At 48.7% G+C, this 23383-nt stretch overlaps 1 protein-coding gene and 1 pseudogene across 6 annotated transcripts in view; one reads left to right on the plus strand and one right to left on the minus strand.

The window, feature by feature from the left end:
* Positions 1-6652: 6652 nt before the first annotated feature.
* Positions 6653-6824, minus strand: LOC143684393 (COP9 signalosome complex subunit 9 pseudogene; annotated as a pseudogene).
* A 5134-nt stretch (positions 6825-11958) lies between these two features.
* RASSF2 (Ras association domain family member 2) overlaps positions 11959-23383 on the plus strand; it is a 40587-nt gene continuing 29162 nt past the window's right edge. The window contains exons 1-2 of one of the 6 annotated variants that reach the window (XM_077116363.1): positions 11959-12076; positions 13946-14019. The gene's annotated coding sequence lies outside the window, so the exon portion shown is untranslated. Of the gene's footprint in view, positions 12077-12658; positions 12757-13747; positions 13841-13945; positions 14020-17175; positions 19424-19453; positions 19745-23383 lie in introns of those variants that run through there. The other 5 variants (XM_077116350.1, XM_077116358.1, XM_077116368.1 and 2 more) reach the window with 5 other exon arrangements.

Consider the following 23383-nt stretch of genomic DNA (forward strand, 5'->3'; position numbering starts at 1 on the left):
TTATTGTCATAGCCTGTCTCAGTCCTGGCTGGTTTCCTTCTCTTGAGTTTGGCAAGAAGCCCCTGGTTCTTTAAAATTAAACTCTCCTGACCTTGGCTCATGCAAATGGCTTCTGTTTCTTGCAACCAACTGGAATGGCGACTTGATTTCTCAAAGGCTCAATTTCTGAGTCCCCCAAATGACTTTGTTGGACTAGATGCTGCCTAATGTTTCTTCTACCTTCATGATTGTTATTTTTCCTTCTTTTACCGTGCCTAGCACCGCACCTTATACACCATAGATGTCTAGTCAATATCTATCAGTAGCATTGTAAATGTGTACACTTATGACACTAGCATTTTTACACTAATTGGGATTTCAATCCAAAAATGGACAGGGAGCTTTGGTGGAATGTAACCATGAGGTTAAAGAAACTTGAATGGATTCCTAAGGAAATTATATGAAATCTCCCATTTAATTCGAAACATAGGTCAGTTATCAAACTCAGTTTCTAAGTACTTTGTTTAGAGGGATGGCAGCAGAGTGAGGGTTTCTCCTGGAGGCTTGCTGCCAAATACTGTTTGTGAAGAGAGACATGCTTGGTGGAAATGAATGAATCTAGGTCATGTACTTTGGAACTTTGCTCTCCTTTTATCCTCTTACCGGTCATTGTCTGCACTTTAACCAAAGGGGGAAAAATCTAGTAAGATAGCTCTCTCATAGGGGACCCAAGACATGTGCGCCTAAGCCTGCTTAGATACAAATGCATGAGCTTCTATCCACCCTCCCACCTCCAGGGATGAATCCAGACACTGTTCCCTATAAATATTTTAGATGCTATGGAAATTTCTTAGCGGTCGATAAAGGGAACTCTTCTTCCCATGAAAGAGAAACTTGTGGAGCTCAGTGACAGAGTCTTTGTTACTCAACTTTCCTGGGGTCTCTCCAACTTATGAGAATAAATATGCCCATTAATAGCCATGAGCCTAAATTTCACTAACTCACCTAGACTTTAGTCATGTGAAGATATTTGTGTGTTGCTTTGCAGTGGGCATGTGGGGAGAAGAGTTCCCAGAGGCATCTCACACAAGTTCATACACAAATCCAGGGGACTCCAGACTTGCACCAAGTACCATGGTCAAGTCAGCCATGGCCAAAGGCAAATTCTTTAACATCTAGCTGTTGTCATATGACAGACCTCCCAAAACTTAGAGGCGTAATGTGACAATCATTTATTTCGTTTGTGCTTGGGGGCTGGGCTAAGCTAGCTCCTTGGTGCATCTGTGGTTGGCTATGGGCTGAATAGGAGTGGAAGTTTCTCCAATGCCTGGGGCCTTAGCTGGAACTACTGAGTGGCTTGGCTTTAGGCCCCATGGTCTGCCATCGCCTAGCAGCTGGCTCAGACTTGTTCACCTGGAAGAGGCAGGGTTCTAATAGAGTGGGAGCAGGCCAGCTGCAGAAAAGGCATTACGTGATTTCTGCCACATTCTATTGGCCAAAGCCATTCACAGTGTCAACCAGATTCAAGATGGGGAAGTAGACTCTGCCTCTTGATGAGAGGAACTTCAAGGTCACATTGTAAAGGGCATGCATGCCGGAGGGGAATAATTGTGATCATATTTGCAATCAATCTACCACTTCTTGGGTGCTGTTGTCAAAATACCCAGTCTTTGGAATAGAGCAGTTGAGTAGTGGTGTGTTGGTCCTTTGGGTGGTACTCAGGGTATCCTCGAGGTTTATAAAACAAAATGTTGGTTTATACCCTTCCCATGCTAATTAACCCAGTCATCCTCATAATAATTACCATAACCCTGCCCTTTGAGTTGTAACTTAGAACCCCTTCTACCATCCAAGCCCCTTTATGTGTCTAGGGGACCAGGTTGGGGACAGAGTCGAGTGACAATCATTTCTCCCTTCTGTCTACTAAAGGCTTTGTTACTGGGTCAAGCTTGGTTCCTTCTTTCTTTAGAATGAAACTTATCTCCCAGAAGAGAAAGCCTTTGCTCACCCCTCAAGCAAACAGATTTCCAGTTGGCCCACCCTGCTGGTGAGCTAGGCATGTCCAGATGTGTTTGGACACCAGTGGTGGACCTAGCTCTGGCTTCTTCCTTCTCTGTAATTCATCACATTTGCCTTTGTAAATACTCAGTCCCTGGGTAGCAGAGAAAAATGCTGCTATTAGTCTAGTAAATGAAATCTGATGCAATAATTTAAACAGTCCCTCTGGTCTCCTGGGGTAAAAATTCTCAGAGGTATTCCTTCCTTCCTTCCTCTTCAAGATGGACCTTTGGGGAAAGTTGTGTCTTACCTTCTCTTGAGATAGCATGTGAGGCTAGGAGCTGAGATTCACAAGGATCCCTTGGCGTCCTCCCTGGGGTCTTGCTGCGGGACCTTTCCTTGCCAGTAGAATGCTGAGAGATGACTGGTTCCATTCCTGGGTGTCTGGCTGGCTTCTACTGTTGATGTCTGCAGCTTGTGTAATTCATGGTCTGGTTGCTCAGTGCTCTTTCAGAGCTCTGCCCTGCCCCGTCTTACCCAGCCTTTATTTGGTCCTCACCAAAGCTCCCTCTGAGCCTCCATCATGTCCTCTCTCCCACCTGACCTGGCTTCCAGGGTCAACTTAGCCTTTTTCCAAATCTTAGAACAATGGTAGTGTGTGCATGCATGTGTGTGTGTGTGTGTGTGTGTGTGTGTGTGTGTTCTCGGTCACATCCCAGCATAGTGATGGTGGACAGTCCAGGCACAATGACTTACCCCACCTCAAATAACAGTGGCCATGGGCTCCTGCTTTATGCCTCAGAGGTTGTCTTAAGGCCAGAGAAGCCCATAAAGACAGGAAGTATGAGGAGGTTAGCACTCCTGGGAGCAATCCTTAGCTGGGAGTGCATTAGGACACTGTCCTCAGAGGGCAACACTGAGACACATTTTACAGTTCCTCAGAGAGTCCCTGGAAAAACTGCACAGCAGCTGGCGTCCATCAGCACACCCTTTATTAGCATCTCCTCCTTCTTTCTCACTTCCCCACTCCCTCCCTCCTTCCTAAGTACAGGCCCTGCACCCAAGTCTTTGTCGTGGGTTCTGACTTTTTTTTTTTCTTTTGCATGGGCAGACACCAGGAATCAAACCCGGGTCTCTGGCATGGCAGGCGAGAACTCTGCCTGCTGAGCCATCATGGCCCATGGGTTCCGATTTTGAGGGAAGTCAAACTAAGACAGGCTTGTGGCTCACAAGCCACCTTCCCTCTGGTCCTTTAGGGCAGAACGGAACTCTTACACTATGAATGCCACACAGGAGTCACGGGTGACTCTGCAAAGCTAACCGTGCAACCATGCAGCCACGGTGACCCACCAAGTTGACTTCAGGGAGGCCTCCCCCTTCCCCAGTTTGGTGCTGGAGGACGGGGAGAAGGAACGAGCATCTAGCGTGGCACTCACCTTCCCTCCTAGCCTCAGGACTCCCCCTAACCTGCCTAACATACTTCCTCAGCTGGCTGAAGACCACAGCCAGGGAAGACGCGGCACTTCCAAGACTATCCATTTTCCTATGTCTTCTGACCTGCTCCCAGAAGCCACTGGGACAGTAGAGTGCGCTTGGGCTTCCCAGTTCTGTGCGATATCTTCCTTCTCCTTCTCCAGGCATAGAGTAGAACATTCTGATTTGCATGGCCAGGCCTGCCTCTTGAGATCTCACAGGGACTGATAAAGGAATTTGGAAAATCTTTCTCTCTCTGACCATACTTGACATTCCCGACAATGTTTGGCTAAAGAGAAAAAATGAGCTTTGAGACGCCAAGCAGATCAGTGGCCTCTTTGCTCTCTAAACCCGTGCTGTCCCCATAGGGCAGCCGCCAGCTATAAGGGACCATTGAGTACTTGAAATGGGGATAGTTTGATTAAGAACTGAATTTTTAAGTTCATTTTATTTTCATTAATTTAAATTCAAAAATGAAAACTGACACTTGATGTAGTTATTGGAAAACTTTTAAGTATCTTTGGAACAACTTGGACATGTGAATCTACTCTTACAGTGAGAAATTTTTAAAATCCTAAATCCAGTTCAAGTATTTTTGATGAAAACTTAATGTCCAAATTGTGATGTGCTGTAAGTATAAATGCACAGCAGATTTCGGCCATGGTATTACAACGTAAAATATAGGACAAATAATTTCTTTATTTGCTTGCATATTGAAATGATAACATTTGGATAAATTAGGTTAAATAAAATATATTTTTAAAATCGATTTTTATCTGTTTCTTTTTACCAATTTCAATGTGGCTACTAGAAGGTTTGAGATTGCACCTTGGGATGTTATTGAAGATGGAAAAGTAAGGAACTTCGGGGCTCTGTCCTCTCCCCAAAGCAACTAATGAGCTGGCAAAACTGTCAGAACTAAGGTTTTGGTTTTTTTTTTTTTTTTTTTACCATTTCAATAATTTTTAAGTTTACAAGCCAGTGACAATGAAATTTACATTGTTGTGTAACCATACCACTATTTCCAGAATTTTTTCATCATCCCAAACAGAAATGCTGCACTTATTAAGCAATAACCCCCCCACCCTCCCGCCCCACCCTGGTAACCTCCATTCTATAGCCCATCAGTTTGAATTTACTTCTTTTACGTAACTCATGTAGATGGACTCGTACAACATTTGTCCTTTTGCACCTAGTTTATTTCACTTAGGAAAATATTTTCAAGGCTTAGCCATGATATATCATTCTTTTTTAAAAAATTAATTAATTAAGTAATTAATTTTTAAATTCAACATAACAACATACAAACACAAACATTCTTACCATATGATCATTCTGTTCTTGTTATATAATCAATAATTCACGATACCATCACAGAGTTGTATATTCATCATCATGATCATTTCTTAGAACATTTGCATCAATTCAGAAAAAGAAATAAATAGCAAACAGAAAAAAATTCATACATACCATACCCCTTAACCCTCCCCTTCACTGATTAGTTTCAATCTACTAAATTTAACATTTGTTCCCCCTATTATTTATTTATTTTTAATTCATATGTTTTACTTGTCTGTCCATAAGATAAATAAAAGGAGCATCAGACACAAGGTTTTCACAATCATACAGTCACATTGCAAAAGCTGTATCATTATACAATCATCTTCAAGAAACATGGCTACTGGAACACTGCTCTACATTTTCAGGCACTTCCCTCCAGCCTCTCCATTACACCTTAATTAAAAAGGTGATATCTATATAATGTGTAAGAATAACCTCCAGGATAACCTCTCGACTCTGTTTGCACTCTCTCAGCCACTGACACTTTATTTTGTCTCATTTCTCTCTTCCCCCTTTTGGTTGAGAAGATTTTCTCAACCCCTAGATGCTGAATCCCAGCTCATTCTAGGATTTCTGTCCCACGTTGCCAGGAAGGTCCACACCCCTGGGAGTCATGTCTCGCGTAGAGAGTGGGAGGGCAGTGAGTTTGCTTGTCATGTTGGCTGAGAGAGAGAGGCCACATCTGAGCAACAAAAGAGGTTCTCTGGCGGTGACTCTTAGGCCTAATTTTAAGTAGGCTTAGTCTATCCTTTGCAAGATTAAGTTTCATATGAACAACCCCCCAGATTGAGGGCTCAGCCTATTGCTTTGGTTGTTCCCTCTGCTTGTGAGAATATTAAGAATTCTCCACTTGGTCACCATTCCCCCAAGGGAGCTTTACAAACACTTTTTTATTCACTGTTCAAATCACTCTGGGATTTATCAGGGCATCACTCTGGACAAGCCTACAAAATCTCATGCCCTACTTCAAGGTTGCATGTACTATGGTGTTCCATTAAGCTGTCCACATAAGTTATATTAGGAAATGCACCAGTCAAAATATAAATTTTGCACCAAATAAACATTATTTTGCTTTAGTCTCACACATAAGTTAAAGTTTTAAAATATTAGTTACCATCTATTTTCAACACCCTGCAGTATTGATATTCTTTTGTTGTTCCTCATGCAAAAATATTTTTAAATGTGTACATTTAGTCACTATCATTATACACTTGAGGCATTCTTAGATTATACCATCTCAGTCTGTATCGTCTATCTTTCCTTCTGATTTCATTTGTGCCCCCAGGCTTCCTCCCTCTATCATTCTCACATTCAGCTTCATTCAGTGTTCTAACATCATTGTGCTACAATCAGGTAGTATTGTGCTGTCCATTTCTGAATTTTTACAATCTGGACTTCATTCTTTTTTATGGATGAATGCTATTTCATTGTATGTATATACAATTTATATTCTATTCCATTGATCTGTATTTCTCTACTTGTGATAGCACTGCACTTTTCAGATTAATTTTTGCAGAGTGCCAGTCTAGTCTAGAAATTAAGTCAAAAAACTTACAGCAACCTGAGGAAGATTTGATGAAATAAGAAGATGCTGTGATGTCCTAGGAGGGTGGTGTGGTTTTTTACATTTTATGACGTTGCTTTCTTTTTAATTGAAATAAAGACAAAAGCTAGTCACATTCAGAGATTAACCGGTATCATCCTGATGGCTAAGACAAACCATTCTCTTTTTTTGGTCAACCATGTCCTAACTTCTAGTGATTTCCACAAGTTCTTTAAAACTCATTTAAGTTGTGTCTAAGGAGGCAAACCACAGAGCTGTGTCACAGAGGCTTGATGATGCATATAGTGGGGCAGCATCTCACTGGATGTCACTGTCATCAAAAAGACCTTCAAAATCATTGAAAAATCTACATGAATGGCCTTTCCACTGCTGTCAAGTCCATCAAAAGCCTAGTGCTGTCTCCAGCTTTGGCCAGGTCTACGGAGAACCTAGCACCCTTGGGGAACATCTCCTCCACTGCTAGCTTCATAGCCACCCTGGAGTGTGGCATTTTAAATCGACCGTCTACAATCCCCCATACCTAAGCCTGGAAGCCTGTACTCTTGGGGCAGGTTGCTAGTGCCAGAGGGAACAATATGGATCTTATTCTCACAGAACTGCTGTTGTGGGTCTCTACCTGTATGGTGACACCATTCAAGACACCAGTCCTTTTCAGACTCATCCAAAAATAATGGATGGATTATTCCTCACTCATTCTATGTGGATAGCAGTACCCTGATACTGAAGCCAGATGGAGACGTCAAAAGAAAAAAAAAAAAGGAAAATTCCTCAACAAAATACGAGCAAACCAAATTCAGCAGTATAGTAAGAGAATTACACACCAAGTGGGACTTACTCTAGGAATGCAAGTGCGGTGCAACATACAAAAAATCAATGCCACATTAATATAATGAAAGGGGATCCACATGATCATGTCAATTGATGCAGTAAAAGCATCAATTCATGATAAAAATACTCAACAAACTAGGAATAGAAGTGACTGCCTCAACATGATAAAGGACACGAGAAAAATTCACTGCTAACTTGCTCAATGTTGAAAGACTGAAAACATTCCCCTTAGATCAGGAACAAGACAAAGATGCTGGCATTCATCATTTCTATTTAACATTGTGCTAGAAGTTCTAGCCAGAGCTATTAGGCAACAACAAAAAAAGGTAAAGGCATCCAAATTGTAAAGGAAGAAGTAAAATTACCTCTATTTCCAGATGACATGATCCTAAATATAGAAAATCCTAGGTCATCCATAAAAAATACTATTAAAGCTAATAAGTGATTCAGCAAAATTTTAGGACCCACGAGCAACATGCAAAAATCAACAATATTTTTGTACACTGAGCAATAAAAAATTTGAAAAGGAAATTAAGAAAAAATTCCATTTACAATCACATCAAAAATAAAATACTTAAGACTACATCTAACTAAAGAGGCACAAGACCGAAAACTACAAAACATTGCTGAAATGAATTAAAGAAGAGCTAAATAAAGATAAAGACATCCGTATTCATGGGCTGGCAGACCATATTATTAAGATGGCAATATGATTCAAAGTGATCTACAAAGTCAATGCAATCCCTATCAAAATCCAAATTATGTTTTTCCAGAAATGGAAAAGTTGATCCCAAAATTCATATAGAGTTACAAGGGATCTAGAATAGCCAAAACCTATCTTGAAAAAGAAATATAAAGTAGAAGAGCTCATACTTTCCTATTTCAAGCTTAATATAAAACTATAATAATCAAAACAATATGGTACTGGGAAAAGGATAGACATATCTTTATAGGTCAATAGAACAATAAAATAAGATTGAGGGTCCAGAAATAAACCCACAATCTATGGTCAGTTGATTTTGACAAAGGTGCCAAGATCAGACAATGAGGAAAGAAAAGTCTCTTTAACAATGCTAGGAAAACTGGGTATCCACATGTAAAGAAATAAAGTAGGATTCCTACCTCATGCCATATAAAAAAATCAACTCAAAATGGATCAAAGACCTAAACATAAAAGCCAAATGTATAAAACTGTATGGTAGATGTTCTAGTTTGCTAGCTGCTGGAATGCAACACACCAGAGACGGATTGGCTTTTAATGAAAGGAGATTTACTTCGTTAGTTCTTCAGAGGAAAGGCAGTTAACTTTCAACTGAGGTTCTTTCTTACGTGGGAAGGCACAGGATGGTCTCTGCTGGCCTTCTCTCCAGGCCTCTGGGTTCCAAAAACTTTCCCCAGGGTCATTTCTTTCTGCATCTCTAAAGGCCTGGGCTGAGCTGTGAGTGCTGAGATGAGGCATATTGAGCTGCTTAGGCTGTACTATATTGAGCTCTCTCATTTAAGCACCAGCCAATTAAGTCAAACATCATTCATTGCAGCAGGCACACCTCCTAGCTGACTGCAGATGTAATGAGCAACAGATGAGGTTCACGTCCCATTGGCTCATGTCCACAGCAACAGAACTAGGTACTTTCACCTGGCCAAGTTGACAACTGAATCTAACTACCACAGTAGACCAAGTTACATACCCCAGAAAAAGCATGTTCTTAACTTTAATCCTATCCCTGTAGGTGTGAGCCCATCCCAAATAGAACCTTTAGAAGATGTTACTTCAGTTAATTCAGGCTGACTGAATTAGTATCCTAATCCTATTACTGGAGGCTTAATAAAGAGAAAGTCCCTGGAGGAGCCGGAAGTCAGTGGGACTCAGAAGAGAAAGGAGAGGACATTGTTATGTGGTGGGAAAGTCAAGGAACCCAAGGACTGTCAGCCAGAATGCTGCCAACTCTGTGCGGGAACAAGCCTCTTTGCTCTGATTTGGTCTTTTGGCCTCTGAAACTGTGAGCCAATAAGATCCTGTTGTTTAAGCCATTGTGTGATTTTTCTTTCTTTCTTTTTTTTTTTTTTTTGTAACAGCAACTGGCAAACCAAGAAAAACAGAAGATAACACAGGAGCAAATCTTCACGACCCAGTATTGGTCATGAGGGTTTCTTAAAAATGACACCAAAAGTACAAGCAACAAGAAAAAAAATAAATTGCACTTTTTCAAAATAAAAAACTTTTGCATGTTAGAGGACAGTATAAAGAAAGTGAAAACACTGCTTACAGAATGAAATAAAATATTTGCAAATCTTATGTCTGACAAAGGACCTAGTATCCAGAATATATGAGGAACTTATACAACAAAAAAGACGAACAACTGCATCTTAAAATAGGCAAAGGACTTGAATAGACATTTGTTCAAAGAGAATATACACTTGGCCAATAAGCTCAAGAAGAAATGTTCCACATCTTTAGTCCTTAGGAAAATACAAATCAAAACCACGATACACTACCACATCCAACACATTAGAATGACTATGCTTTTTTTAAAAAAACAATAAGTGTTGGAGAAGATGTGGAGAAACTGGAAGCATCTACATTGCAGGTGGGATTGCAAAATGGTGCAGACACTGTGGAAACCAGTTTGGCATTTCCTCAAAAAGTTAAACATAGAACTACATATGACCCAGCGATTCCATTCCTAGGTATATACACAAGAGAATTGAAAACCAGGACTCAGACACTTGTACACCAATGTCCAGAGAAGCATTATTCACAATAGTCAAATGGTAGAAACAACACGTGTCCATCCCAGATGAATGAGTTAAACGAATTGTGGTATAGACATACAATGGAATGCTATTTGATCATAAAAAGGAATGAAGTTCTGACTCCTGCTTCAAGATGGATGAACCTGGAAAACAACCTACATGAAAGAAGCCAGGCACTAAAGGTTACATATTGTATGATACCATTTATATGAAACATTCAGGAAAGATCAATTCTGAGACAGACAGCAACTAGTAACTTCCAAGGGCTGGGTGGACAACGGATGGGTGCTGACTGCTTCACGGGCATGGGGTTTTCTTTAGGGTGATGGAAATGTTTTGGAACTAGATGGAAGTGATGGTTATACAACATTGTGAATGTACTAAATGCCACTGAATTGAACACTTTAAAATGGCTACTTTTGTGTTATGTTAATTTTACCTCAATTAAAAAAAAAGAAAAGAAAAAATTGCACTTGTGGTCAACTTTGCTTTTCTCTTGGAGAACATGTTCTAGACAAGGCTTGTCTGCTGCTTCTCCAAAGGCTTCCTGGAGCAGCCCAGGGGTTAGCAAGAGAACATGAGTGAGGGGTGTGTTGTGTGTTTGCTTACTTTTAAAATTTTCTTTTTTATTGTGCAAAGCAACATATAAACAAAAAAACAATAAATTTCAAAGCACATCACAAGGAGTAGTATAAAACAGATTTCAGAGTTTGGTATGAGTTACAGTTTCACAATTCTAGGTTTTTCCCTCCAACTGCTCCAAGACACTGGAGACTAAAAGAAATATCAATATAATGATTCAGTGGTCACACTTATTTGTTAAATCCTATTTTTTCTGTTTAACTCCACCCTCTCCTTCGACACCCCTCTCAATCTTTAGGCTTCCACCCCACCAAGCCAATGGAAACATCTGTCGACAGTAGGGGGGAGGGAGATGAATTTAGCTGCTATTCTGGAGAGGCTGGCCCCTCTGGGTTTCAGGACATATCTGGCCTAGGCACCATTTGGAGGTTTCTGGAAAGTACACGGTTTCTGGAAAGTAATCACAGTGCACGGAATAAGGGTGGGTTTTAATGCATCCATTCACTATTTCCAAAACATTATCCCTCTTACAGGTGGATTGTCCCTCTCCAGCCTTAATGGATAGGAGCCATTCCTTTTCTCTCCTGTGGTTTTTGTAGGGGGAGATTGGTGAAAAGAGAGATGTTTTCTGATGTCTTCAACTAATCAACCCATCAACCAACCCATCAATTTACTCTCTAAGAAGGAGAATGTAAGTAGAGAGAAATGGGTTTGGTTTTAAACCAGGTCTCAGGTCAGGGTTCCTGGCACCCCAGTTTGGACAATGAGCCTGCTTCTGACGGGACACAGGATGCTCAGGGGACTCAGGCTGCACCCACAAGCTGCTCCCTTGGGTGACTGGAGTAGAGAATAAGGGACCCTGCTTCCGTCTGGCTGCCTTCTTAAGCGGAGCTCGGCGCCCCAGTGGTGCAGGGGCTGCCCATCCTTGGCCTGGTGTCTGGAGTGCAAAGCTAGTCTACAATGGTAGAGAAGAGAGATCCCCTCAGAGAAGATTTGCTGGGCTGCTAGAAGCCCCCAGGCACAGGCTACAGCCTGTCACTGTGTCCCCTTGCATTTCTGACACTGAGATTTTTGAGAAATCCCACGGTCCTCAGAATAGATTTCCCTGAAAGGGTTCCTGTTACCCACAAAGGAAAGGAGCTAACTACTACCAAATTCTGAGTAGTAGCTTCCAGGGGAGGGGAGGAAATGGATGGGAAAATTTGCCTGTGTTCAGAGCCCAAGGGGAAAGCACCAGAAGATTTTTTTTTTTCATAGAAAAAGCTGATCAGTGGCCTCCTTGTTCCAGGGCAGCTGACAGTTCCCAGCACCACCCAGCAGCTGCATTTTGGGTTCAACAGACTCCCGACTGCCTGGGAAGCCTAGCACCATTTGTAACATTGTTTCTAAGGGAGACACATTCCAAGATCCAAACAATGAATTGAGTAAAGAATGTTCGGCTCCAGGCGGGATGAGCTGGTTTGGCTGCACCCTAGGGTCTGGCCCCCCAATTAACCCTTAGGCCCCCATTCCCCTTTGCAGGCCTGGGGACAGATTTCTCAGGGCAAGGAGCACCGTGTGAGTGTGGGGAGAATTCTGATAAGAGGAAGGGAATGGATAGGGGAACACAGCTCGGCCCCCCAGAAGCTGCCCGGAAGCTGAGAGCCCCCCGGGGGGGGGTCCAAGTTCCGAGAAGAGAGGGAGGTGCGAGGTGAACAAAGAAACTTGGCCTCTTTTACATTACTGTCACGTCTGCAGCCAGCGAAGTCGAGTCGCAGGGGCCTTGCTTGGCCCCAGTCTCCCGCCCAGCTCAAACCCTTCTTGGAATAAGCTGGAGTGTTAGAAAAATAATTTCACGTCTTTGCCCCGGGAATCCGGGGCGCTGGAAGTGGGGTCCGCGGGGCAGCGTGGCTGTCACAGAGCTGGGCGGGCCGAGGGACTTGGGACCAGATTCCATCCCGCCCCGAGAGGTCCGCGGTGCCCCGGGTGAGGGGAGCCAGCTCCCCCCTCCCCCCTCCCTATCCCCCCCTCCGCATTCCCCCCCACCCCCACCCCGAGTCCGGAACAGGCGATTGCGGCCCGAGCCCCGACTCGCTGGGAAGGGGACAGAGCCACCGCATTGTCTGGGAGGGAGGGGAAAGGCTCCGCCCCTAGAGGGGAGGGAGGGAGAGAGAGGAGGGGAGGAAGAAAGGCGAGAAAGGAGGGGCGGGAGAGATGGAGAGCGAGAGAAAGAGGAGGCGAGAGGACTGCCAGACCCGGTAGGGGCGGATAAAGGAGGGCGGGGAAGGCGGGACACGGGACCCCTAATCGCGCAGCCGCCCCCTCCTTAGCCTCGCAGGATTTGAGTCCGGCCTCCCGTCTCTGACCGAGGCGCCGGCCGGAGCAGCCCCCCCACCCCGCCCCCAGATGGCGTGGCCCCCCACAACCCAACTCTACGGGCCCCGTTGCGCGCGCGCGGTGTAGCCGCCCGGGGCGCAGGCAAGGCGCGGGGAGCTAGGCACCCGGCGATCTGGGGCGCAAGATGCGGGGGACAGGGCGGCCTCCCCCACCCCCACCCCCACCAGCAACGAAAGTTTTCTCGCGGTGGCCCCCGTGGACCCGTGTCCCGCCCGGGTCAGCCCCTCAGTCCTCGCCTGCCTCCGCTCTCCTTCCCAGCCAAGCGGGCTTCCCGGGCGTGCGGACTCCCCCCAGGGGCCGCGTAGACGTGGAACCCCACCCGCCCGCCTCCCGGCCACCGAAAGTTGCGGCTTCAAGCCCGCTGTCCTCCCCCGACCCTTGGGGGATTTCTCCTCCTCGGCGCCGGGCACGGCGGCAGGAAGGCGTCTCCACCCTCATCCCCAGGGTCCCGCGGACGCCCTGGCGAGGTGGCGCCGGGCTGCAGGTGCAGGGTGGGCGGGCTCGACAGTCCTGGGGGGGGCCGGAGCCCCTCGCCGCCCCCCTGCCCTGCCGGCCCAGGTGCAGGGTGGGCGGGCTCGACAGTCCTGGGGGGGCCGGAGCCCCTCGCCGCCCCCCTTCCCTGCCGGCGGGTTGCCGGGGGGGCGGGTTCCCGGCCCCGGCGCAGGGAGGCGGTCCGCCCACGCTCCCTCTGCCTTCGAGGGGCGGTGCGGGGAGTGGGGGGGCCCTTCGTTCTCCGGGCACTTCCCCTTTGCCATCTCTGGGCCCGCCTCCGGGGCTGGGGCCTGAGGTCGCTGGGGACTTAGGCTTTGCGTCCTCTCCCCGCCCGGCCTGGCGCCCCGGAAAAGACAGGTGTCTTGGCGGCCCCCGGGCACTTTTGCGCGCAAGTTGAGCCCCAAATTTGCGCTCAACTCCCAAACCCCGAGAAACCCCAGGGACAGTGGAGAGGTGGGGTGGCCTGACAGGCCCGGGTCGTCTTTCTGCTTCTGGGGCGCCTCGGGGGACAGCAGCTGAGCGGGAGGCTCCTCAACGCAGCGATGCGCTTTATTCCAGGTGTCTGGAATCCGGGATCCTGAGCGAGTGCTCCCCGCGGGCCGAGGCCGCGTCTACACCTGGCCAGGGTTACAGTAAGTTCCTTCCATGTGACGAATGAATGTATGAACGAATGAATCGACACATAACAGTGTGTCTTGACGTGAGACCGTGTGTGTTCACACTGCTCTTGGTAAAACGGAAGGAAAGAATGAGAAACCATGATTCCTTAGGACAGCCGGGACACAGAGCCAAGGCATTCTTTGGGAGCAGCAGGATGAGGGATCTGAGATTGGATTTATTATCTTATTTATCAATCCACACTTACTTACTGCAGGTTGTCTGAAAAATTAAAGAAACCTCTCATGGCTCAGATATATTGGGTTGAGGAGAATTTTTCTGTGTTTTTTTTTTTAACTTGTCACCAAATGTAGTGTCCCAGGGATTAAGCATGGACTTTGCCTGGGTGTTGTCCATTAAGGATTAGGTCCTGGGCGTGGGCACTGGCCCTTTCCCCCTCTGGCCAGGTCAGCCTGGTGCCTGGAGTCCAGCAGCCTTGGGAAGGGGTGTGGAAGGGGGGCCTGAGGAGAGAGCTCAGCTCCTGGAGGGGGCAGTTTGGGAAGGGGGTGGCTGTTGCCCTGGGAGCAGGAGAGGGAGGCATAGTGTGTAGCCTGGGGGTGGCGGGGGTGCTGGAAGGCCTCCTGTCCTTCCGAGGCAGGTGGGAGAGTTGAGGTGGAGGGCAGGGTAAACTTTGGGGGTGCGGCCTAGGCATATCCCCAGTGCTCCGTTGCCTCTCTTTGCTGCTGGTGAAATTGGATTAGAATGATGAGGGGCAGCTTTGAGGAGTGGGGCTGAGAAGAGGGCAGGAGATCCGAGCCCCCAGGCTGTGCTCACCAGGGAAATGGGGGAGGGGGGCATATCTTCTGCACCCGCCTACCATCCCTGCCCCTGCTGTATCTTTCACTGGCATTGACCCCATCTCCTGGATGTGGTTCCAGGCTGCTCTGGGACCTGACAGTGCATCTCTGCAGCTCTGCCTGGCTTCTGCTGGGGGTCTTGGCCCTCTCCCCATTTTGTGTCATCTTAGGCAAATGACCCTACCTCTTGTTTTCAATCCTTCGGTCCCCCTCATGAGGTACCCCCTCTGGGGTACTCTGGCTACCGGGGACGTCTCAGTCGCCCACTGGTTTTGGTCTCTGGCCTGGTGCCGCGGAGCTGGGCTTTGTTCTGTGCTCCGTGAAGCAGCTGCTTAGGATAGCCTGGTAGCTGGTTGGAGAGGTGCCCAGGACCGTGCATCCTGGCTCCTGTGCCCCAAGAGGCTGGACTGCAGGGCTTGCTGGAAAGTGTCGAAAGAACCCGATTATTGCTTTCGGTCCTCTGGAGGAGAATTTGGCAGGAGATGTCCTTGCTGACCGGAAGGTGGGTGCATAGAAACAAGGCCAGGCTGCCAGAGTCCCGTGGAGAGGCTGGGATGCAGGTGGGGGGATCCCAAAAGCAGTTTTCAGAGAGAGATCAGGCAGGTCTTAGCAATGAGCTTGGGTGGAACAAGATGTCCCGTCTCTGTCTTCAAGCCTTAGCTGCCAAGAGGTGCTACAGCTGGGTTTTAAAACTAGGGCAGCAGTCTGCTCCTGCCACTCCCCGCCTCTCCCACTACGTTTCTCAACAGAGTCCAGTTTTTTACTCCAATGCACTATTTAACAGAGTCCTATTTAAACAATCTTCCTGCCTTCCCATAAAAATTTTAAATCAGTACTTACGTAGGGTTAACTGCCGCAGGCTTGTGATTGCTGGTTTCATCTTTTTTGGGTTCCCATGGAGCATGTGGATGGTGGGGTGAGGGCATGGGTGCAGGCGGCACAGGGGCAGCAGGGCTTGGTGAACAGGGACAGCGTCCAGACGGGGCTGGTTGGGCAGCCAGTGAGCGGGTAATTTTTTAATCATCCCTGACATGGCAGCTGCTGTGGCCAGTGATCACAGCTTGATGCAGCTGTTTGGGAAAGGCAGTTTGGGGGTGTGGCACTCCTGTCCAAGGCAGCCAGGGCTGACCCAGGGAGCAAAACCTCACAGGGAGAGGGGTCTAGGAATGGCCTTTGGCTAATTCTTGTGGGATGGCAAAGTGCTTTAGGTGGGTTTTTCCTATTCTTTCTGTTGATAAATATTGGTAAAAAGATACCTTGCGCTTTGTTTGGATGGACATGTCAACCCAAAGAGATTTGGCCAAAGGAAGTTTATTTCACCGGTGTGGTGCTTTTTCCTAGTTTACATATAGTTGGTATATAGCTATTTGTTTAATTAACTGGTCGTTTCTGTAAGTGTAATGAAAAGAGTGTTAGGTTTGGAGTTTGAATGATATTGGAAACGTCAGCCCGTGTCCCCGTGGCCTTAGCTGTTGACTGAGGGGCGTTGGTGAACACATACCCAGCTCCCTCACACTGGGGCACCTTCAGTGCCATCTCTCTGGGTTCCCTAGCAGGACCAAGCCCTGATTACTCAGAGTGATAACTTGCGCCCTTCTACTGGCTGCCTTCCTTTCCCTTCTCACTTCCCCATTCCCCTACCAGTATTTCTATTTGAACTTATAAGGGAAGCCAAACTAAAACAAGTGTCTTGGCTTTCTAAAACTGCTGGAATGCAATGTACCAGAAACAGGTTGGCTTTTACAATGGGGACTTATTAACTTACAATGTACAACTCTTAGGCCGTGAAAATGTCCAACTTAAGGCATCAACAGGACGATACTGGACTCTGATGACAGGCTGCCAGCATCTGGGACTCCTTTGTCACGTGGGAAACACATGGCCGGCATCTGCTGGGCCTTCTCTCCTGGGTTTCACTCAGCTTCTGGCTTCAGTGGCCCCTCTCTGAGCTGCTGTGGGTCCTTTCTTAGTTTCTTCAGGACTTCTCTGAGCTCTCTGGGTTTTTGTGAGTGTCCTTTATCTCTTATAAAGGACTCTAGTAAGGGGATTAAGACACACCTTGAGTGGGGTGGGTCACATCTCAATTGAAATAACCTAATCCCACCCACAACTGTCCCACCTACACCAGTTCTACACCTACAGGAAAGGATTAAAAAAAGCATGGCCTTTTCTCGGGTACGTAACGGCTCTTAACCACCAGAGACAGGTGAGCCACTCAAACTCTTGGAGCCTCAGTTTCCCCAGCCATAAGAAGGTCATCGTAAAGATCAAATAAGCAATTGTGTGGGCTGGGCAGGGCGATAGTCGGGGGGCTGGGCAGGGCGATAGTCGGGGAGCTGGCCCATGGCAGACACTTGGGGAAACATTGGCTGTGATGGATTGGGGCTGTGTGTTGTGGTGGATCGTGGAGAATTATAACTCTTTGGAGGGAGAAGCTGTGCTCAGGTTACAGGTGAGGAAACTGAGGTCACCTAGTTTGTGGCCACCAATACTAGTAGATGTTTAATGTCTGGCTTTCAGTGGGGAATAGCCCTGCTTTGTGGTTTTGTCTGACTTCCATGGCGTAAATATTCCCACCGTGGCTGATTTAAGCTGCCCAGGTGACGTCATTAAACGCAGGGTTGGGGGCTTTGGGCAGTATGGACCCCTGAGAATCAGTAGGCATGGTTCCAGCACACCTCTGGCTGTGGCTGAGCTGGGAGGTGCCCCCAGCGACCTCAATTTCCAATTTTGCACACAGAGGAGGCGGGGATAAAATTGCACCATTTGTCCCAGACTGAGGGTATGTTTAGACCCTGCCCCAATGGGGCTGAGCCACTGTGGATAAGCTACTTCGGGGGTTCAGATGATTATGAGATGTCTGTGCTGGTGTCTTGTAGAAAGGACAGTCCCTACCTTCTCGGACACCAGTGCAGTGTCATAGTCACCCGAATGGAATCCCAGAAAAGTCCTTATGGAGAAAGGACATTAATGTGACAGATGTGGTTTTGCTCTTAATGCTCAATCGAAAATCCTCCCGAGGGAGCCCCTGACTCAGCAATGCCCCCGTACGAATTGTCATCCTAAGGATGCAATTGGGCAAGTGTAGAAAATATGTGTATGGGGCTGCCCCTTGGGGCATTATTTATAACAACAAAACAGTAGTAAACTGGTCAATTCCATGTGGCTTCAAAAAATGAAAATACAGGTGTGCATTTATTAACATGAAGAAATATGATAAATTTCTACAAATCAGCTTTCCAAGCAGAGGGTTGATTTGTCCAATATATTTATCCATCTATATTTGCATCTATATGGCAAATGTGAATGGTGATTGTATCTGGGTGATACAATTCCGGGATATTTTGATCTGAATCTTTTTTGCGTATCTAGATTTTTTTAAGAAAACAAAGATAAATGTTTGCTTACGTAATCAAGAAGGAAAGAAAAGAGAAAACCTGGGGGATTGAAGGTGTTTGGTGGTTTCATTTGAGGTCACAGGTCCTGGCTGTCCTGCCCCTGCAGCGTCCCCTGGGCTGGGTGCCAGGCTATGACCTGCTATCAGCTGGCAGGACAAAGGCAGGTGGTGGGCAGTTGCCCTCAGAGGTGACCAGGAGCTCAGCCCCCAGGCCCTCCGCTGCTGTGCAATGCCCCCCAGGGTTTTCGGTGTGTGGCAGTGGGCTCAGGAGGATGGACTTGTGGCCCCCCTGCCTCTGACTTGACAGCTGTCCTGGGGTGGGTGAGCTCCGGAGCAGGTGGGAGCTGCGTTGCTGAGACATTTTCCTAGATGAGGGAGGAGAGCCTTGGCCCGCTTCAGGTGACCTTTGACCTGGGGTTGAGCCCACCTGCCCTGGGGGTGGGTGTGCAATGCTTTGTCCACAGGCCAAGTTTGCCTGGCCTGGGGTGCAGGGAGGATTTTGGGGGGCAGGGACCCTGAGGCCCAAGTAGGCTCCCAAAGCTCCCTGTCGATCTTTTGTGTATTTACCACCATGATCATTTTTAGAAAATTTGCATCACTCCAGAAAAATAAAAAAAAAAAGAAAAACCCCATAAATCCCATACCCCTTACCCCTCCCTCTCATTGACCACTATTTCCATCTACCCCATTTCTTTTATCCCTTGTCCCCCCTATTATTTGTTCACTTTTTTATCTGTATTTTTTTACTCATCTGTCTATACCCTGGATAAAAGGAGCATCAGACACAAGGTTTTCGCCGTCACGGTCACATTGTATACACCATATCATTGTACAGTCGTCTTCTAGAATCAAGGCTACTGGGGCACGGCTTCCCCGCTGAGCTCGATCACGTGGGTGTGTGGGGCAAGCCGCACTGTCGCGGGTGTGAGGGGCTTGTTGAGCGCAGGCGTGGAGGGAGTGGGCGGCAGGAGAGGGGTTGTGTGCACTTCCGGTCTGGGAGCTGTGGGACCCACAACCGGGAAACCAGGTCACGTGCCTTGTTCCGGGGCTCAGAGGAGCAGGTCACGGGTTTGTGTTCTGGGGCGCCCTGTTCTGTGGCAAATGCTTCACAGGTCCCTTGTTGTTTAGGAGCCCCCGGAGGGCCCGTCCGGCTCTCCAGGGAGTTCATGAAAAGCCATCGGTGAGGTAGGCGGATGTGCCCTTTGGGAAGTCTCTTTCCTGCCTCTGCCTCAGTTTCCATCTGTCAAGGGGGCGGGGCTGCCCTTTTAATTCCGGGCGGGTGGGACACCTGTGGAGCACGTTACAGAGAGAGCCTTTGAAGGCCTTCAGGAGAAGCTCTGGTTTTTGAGGTGCTGGTTTTCCTTTTCAGTCAGCAGCAGGACGGGCACAGAGGAGGGTGTGACGTGGTTGTGGGAAACCCTCCCTCAGCCTCCTGGGAATGCTGTGGAAACCCCACAGGTGGCATCTTTCCCAGCACCATGAAGGCTCGGAGAGTGGTTGTGTGAGGTGAGTGTCCCGCACACATTGTCGGGTGTGTGGACGGGTGTGCGAGGCCCAGCCAAGCGGCTGTCGCAGGAGAGTGTGGCACAGCCTGACCTTCCTTCACTCTCCCCCTCTCTCTGCTGCCCAAGGCCGGGTGACCCCTGGTCCCTGGGGGAGGAGACGACCCCAGGTGGTAAGTGGAGGAGCCACCTCTTCAACAAAGCTTAGACTCTCAGACGACAGCACCAAAAAAGGAAGCGTGGCCGGGGTTCCCTTGAGGAAGGGGATGTGAGGTCAGAGGCACGTCATGGTGGCCTGTGGCTTGGAAACCACCCAGTAAACAGGAAGTGTGTCTATCAAAGAAGCCGGAGGTGGTAGGAAGGAGGGAACTGGAGGCAGTGCCTCCTTACCTGCCCAGGTACTGGCACGTCTCTGAAGAGGCCAGTCCACAGATGGGCAGGTAAAGGGGTCAGGTCTTAGGCCCTCTGCCCTGTGAAACAGCCCTTGTTTCGGAGAAATGCACTTCGGGGGGCGTTTAGCTGTATTCACCTCATCGGGACCAGTGTGGCCTCCACCAGCTCCCTGCCCCACCCCAGGGTCAACCCGGGCCTGGGGAGTCCCTCACCTGGTTGAGTGTAGCCCAACAGGGGAGTCTTGGCAGGGACCCTCGCTGCCTGGGGAGGCCGCGTGGCCAGGCCCCTTCCTGGGTGGCGCTAGATATTGGAGGGTTTTTGTGAGCCAGGCCAAATGCCTACACACACACACACACACACACACTCTCATGCATACACACTTCTGTAGATTCATTCACACATACTCGTGCCTAGTCACACCTTCCCACTCACACACACACACAGCTCTTGCTGCCTGCCCTTTCTCCTCCTTTGACACCTTCAGCCTGGCTCCTGACCCCTGGTTCTCTGTTGGGATGCTACGGGATGTTGAATTTCTTTCTAAATGCCCCTCCAAAAGGTGAAAAGCCTGTGGGAGGCGGCGGGATGGCTGGTGAAGCAGAGCTTGCTCGCCCGCCCGCGATGGCCTTTCCCCAGCCCTCACCCGGCCTCTGGCCTCTGGCCTCTGGCGGGAGAGTGGGGGCAGGCCTTCTGGCAGGAATCCCGGGACCGTTTCCTCCGATCTTTCCCGGTCTCCCGGCCGCATTCAGGAATTCCCATTCAGGAATTCCGACTGAGCCTGCAAAGGCCTAAGCAGGAAGGGCTAGATCTGGGGCCCCGCTGGTGGAGGGCGGGGTAGAGCAGGGCCTTTGCACACCGACTCACTTGGGGAATCTCAGTCTGTGCCCTGCTGCACCCCAGTTCCTCATCCATTGGGTGGACCTGGCAGGGGCTGCTCCTGGGATGGTTTGGGGGGAGCTTGTCAGGAAGAGCCTTGCACTTGCCGTTTGTTAGACGCTGCAGCTTTTGCTGGGGAAGTGGTCTGTGGGGCCTGCGAGGGGTACTTTATTCTCTAGAGCAAGGCTGAGGCAAGGTGAGGGCCAGTGACTCGGTGGTTGCAAGTGCCCAGGTCACTGGACAGGGACCTGTGTGATTGGAAGGGTCTGCTTCCCCAAGACCCCCACAGGGTCTGCTTTCCTGAAATGTTGTCTTCTGGGCCGGTCACCCTCTTGTCCCTTCCCCAGCATCCGTATTCTGGGTGCAGAGTAGAGGGAGCCCTACTGGGCTCGCTGGTCGCCCAGACTGACCTGTCCTCGCCAGCCCTGTGCCAAGTCCCTCATATCCATCTCTTAGCTTGGGCTCTGGGCTTCATGTGGGGATTCCTGTGGCTTAGCTGTGTGACCTGGAGCAAGTCACCTAACCTCTCTGACCTTATGTCTCTTCTGTATAAAATGATAAAAATAAAGCCTTCCCTGTGGAGTGCCTACAAGGTAAGCTTGCTCCTGGCAGCACTGGCGGCACCTGAGAGCTCCTTAGAAATGCAGATTCTCAGACCTGGTCCCAGAACTACTGTATCAGAAATTTCAGGATGGGTCCCAGGAATCTGTATTTTAAGGAGCCTTTCAGGGGATTCTGCCACTGCTGCTCTAGAATATGGCTGGGTCAGTTGATTTTTGGCTGAAGGTTCTGTCTGCCCCTTCACCTTAAGAGAGGCCATAGTAAATAGGGGTGAGGAGCCTGACAGTCCTGGGCTTGCCCTTCCCTGACTGCGTGTACTTAACTGTGTGTCTCAGTGGCTTCATCTGCGAAATGGGGATAATGAGGTTGCTTTCTCCGTGGGGTTGTTGGGAGGATTAGGTGAGTTGGAGCAGGTAAGTAGTGAGCACATGGTAGGCTCCCACTTAGGGGAGCTGGCTGTGGTTCAGTGGTTGTTTTGTTATTCGCAACAAAGCCCCCCAAGTGGGCCCTACCTAGGGGGAAGCATATGTCTAGGGCCCCGCTGAGACTCTCTTTTGGCTAGTTCGCTTGAACTGAGCCTTCTTATCCCTTCCTCCGGGTGAGTGCTGTTATCCTCAGGCTGGGCAAGGCAACCTCCTCCCAAACTCCTGCTCTCCCTCTTCCCTGATGCTTAAAATTCTTTTTCCCAGGGGTGGTAGTGGTGGGGGCAGCAAGGGGACAAGGCTTTTATTCAGAGCCAGGTAAAGCTGGGGGCGTGAGTGAGTGCACTCAGGACACATGACCACACCCCGTCCTGAGCGGGGAGACTGGGGATCCCTGCGAGGCGGGTGGGTGGGCTGCCAGGGGCCTGGACCCTGGCTGGGAGGAGGAGACGTGGGAGGGCAGTTGGAAGAGGGAGGCTTGGTGGGTGATCCCAGAGCAGCACGCCTGGCTAGAAAATCGGCCTTCTTTCAATGAAGCACGAAGGCAGAAGGCAAGGTGTGCCTGGCCTCCTTCCAGGGGCCTGAAATTTGTCCTGGACAGACCCAGGTTTGGGAACGATGATGCGGAATCTCTTGTTATCTTTTGAACCTGGCAGGGCTTCAGCCGCAGCTCAAGCCTCCTTCCTAGAGTGGTGCAACAGGGCTGGGGTTTCCTGTTTGCCCTCAGCACATCCTCCTGCCCCAATACCAGGGTGGCACAGCGCCATCTCCTCTGTAGCTTGGCAGCAAAGCAGATTCCCCCCAAGAGACCTGGCCAAGTCAGTCTTTAACACTATAGTATTAAAGTGTTAGTGTATTAAAGAGAAAGTGTATTACTTTCTCTTCCAACAAAGGGGGTTTAGATTGTCCTCAGAGGGAGAGGCAGGGGCTTAGAGAAGAGGTGGGGACAGTCCCTGAAAGGGGAAGCTGGGGGCCTCCAGTGAGCATTTCCCTTGCATCAGGTCTGGGGCTGGCTTCCTGCCTTGGGTGGCGCGATGCCCTGCTTTGCAAGAACCATCCCTCTGCAGCTCTCTGCCTGCACATGCTCGCTCTCCGGCATGTTCTCCACTGTCCCCTTCCTTCCTGGAAATTTAGCACTGGAAAGGGGGCACTGAATATCCAACACAGTTTGCTTTTAGAAAATTCCATTCCTTCTTTTTTTTTTGGCATAGGCAGGTACCGGGAATCGAATCCGGGTCTCTGGCATGGTAGGCAAGAATTCTGCCTGCGGAGCCACCATGGCCTGCCCCATTCCTTCCATTCCTGAAAAGCTGTTAGGCTGCTTTGGATGGTGTCCTCAGTGTACACAGCTCTCGATTACCAGGATGCCCCCTGCAGAGGGGCCAAGCCAC

Source organism: Tamandua tetradactyla, chromosome 1 (assembly GCF_023851605.1).
Source record: "Tamandua tetradactyla isolate mTamTet1 chromosome 1, mTamTet1.pri, whole genome shotgun sequence".
Lineage (NCBI taxonomy): Eukaryota > Metazoa > Chordata > Mammalia > Pilosa > Myrmecophagidae > Tamandua > Tamandua tetradactyla.